The sequence below is a fragment of the Magnolia sinica genome, chromosome 8 (genome assembly GCF_029962835.1).
Source record: "Magnolia sinica isolate HGM2019 chromosome 8, MsV1, whole genome shotgun sequence".
Lineage (NCBI taxonomy): Eukaryota > Viridiplantae > Streptophyta > Magnoliopsida > Magnoliales > Magnoliaceae > Magnolia > Magnolia sinica.
The window spans coordinates 33,402,001-33,403,771 of NC_080580.1; positions in this window are offsets into that span (position 1 = coordinate 33,402,001).

The window sequence follows — 1,771 nt, forward strand, 5'->3', positions numbered from 1 at the left end:
GCCCCATAAATCTACCAAATCTAGATCTCCATGCTCTGACGTCTCTTGTGAAGTTTCATATGAAGTTTCTATTTTCCTGATTTTCTTTGGGTGGTTTTAGCATTAAATGATAGTTCAAAATTTTTGCTTTTTTCTATTTTCTTTTCAAAATTTCTGTTTGGGTGATCTTTTCGTTGCCTTTTCTGAGGTGGGTTTTTGTTTTACAGAGATTTGGGTTTTCTTTCTTTTCTTTTTTTATTTTGTAAATTCTGCGGGTATTATTATTATTATTTTTTTTTGCTGAGGTGGGATTCTGTTCTTGGGTAATTTTAATTTGAAGTGTTTTTTTTTCTTTTAAAAATCAATTTTAGCATGGATTTATCTTCAGATTCCTTTTCTGAGGTGGGTATTTGTTTTTGGACTATTTTTAGCATTAGATTTTGATGGTAGTTTTAGCTGAGAGCTTTGAATTTACTGCTGTTATCAACTGGGGTAACTTTCTTATGATTTTTTCTAATTTTTTATTATTTCTGTATGAATTGGGAGCTTTGAATTTTACTACTTCTATAATGGGGAGAGAGAGAGAGAGAGAGAGAGAGAGAGAGAGAGAGAGAGAGAGAGAGAGAGAGTTTTCTTTTTTTGGGTTTGTAGTGGAAACTGAGAAATCGGTTTGTTTTTCTGTCACTGATTCTTCTGAGGTGTCTTTTTTTGTTTTTTTTTTTTTTAGTTTTTTTCTCGGGTTTAGCTTTGAAGTTGAAAGCTTTCAAGTTACTATTTTTCGAAGTTAGGATATGCCATTAATTTTTTATTTTTGAATTTTTTGTTGGGTATTTTTTTCCCTAAGGTTGGTTTTTGAATTTATTGTTTTCCCTCATTTAACAATGTTTTCAATCTTTTTTCAAGATAGATTTTGATGGTTGGATGAGTTGGGAAATCTGAATTCTGTTTTACAGCCATTACTAGTATTATCTTTTCATGTAAAGTGAGATTTACTCCTTTTTTGTTGCTTTAAATGAGGTTAGGTTTGTTATTTCCGTAGTTTTCTAGATTGCGATGGTAGCATCTGTCGAAAGCTTCAAAATTTAGTGTTTTCTCAGCATTTCAAGAGTTTATGAGGAGTTTCTTCCTCAAGTAGAAAGTGGTTAGTTCTTGTTTATTTAGTTGAAAAGCCAAAAATTTGCCTGTTTTTCTCCTTGTTTCATGGGTTTGCTGATTGAGAATCGCTGTATTTTTTTTTTTTTTTGAAGACACAGGATGTCCCCACCTCTTTTTTGAAGTGAGACTAATCCCGGCAGATACGCGCAATCACCTACAACCACGTGTATCGGGTAAAGCCAAGGAGGGGAATCGAACCCTCAACTATAGGGATCAAACATACAGTGAAGACCATTCGCCCAAACCTCGTTGGGTGGAGAGTCGCTGTATTTTTGTGGGCTACTAACAGAAAAGCTGAATTTTTTTTTTCATTAGTTTGAAGCATTTTTGGTATGTTTTCGTCGTGGAGAATTGATAGATTTCTTTGTGGGCTTAGGGTTTCAGTGATCTGCTATTGATGTTAGGATTTGCTTCGATTCAGGACGTGGTTGAGTGGCAAGTTATTGGTGTTAATTCTTCTTAATTTTGGGATTTTGATGGCGTCGACGCCGCCCGAAGATGAAAGTAATAAAGGGAGCATGTGGGTCTTAGACCAGAAGCTTGATCAGCCCATGGATGAGGAGGCTGGGAGGCTGAGGAACATGTATAGGGAAAATGTGAGATGTTTGGTTTTGATTTTTTGAGAAGATTCTTATTC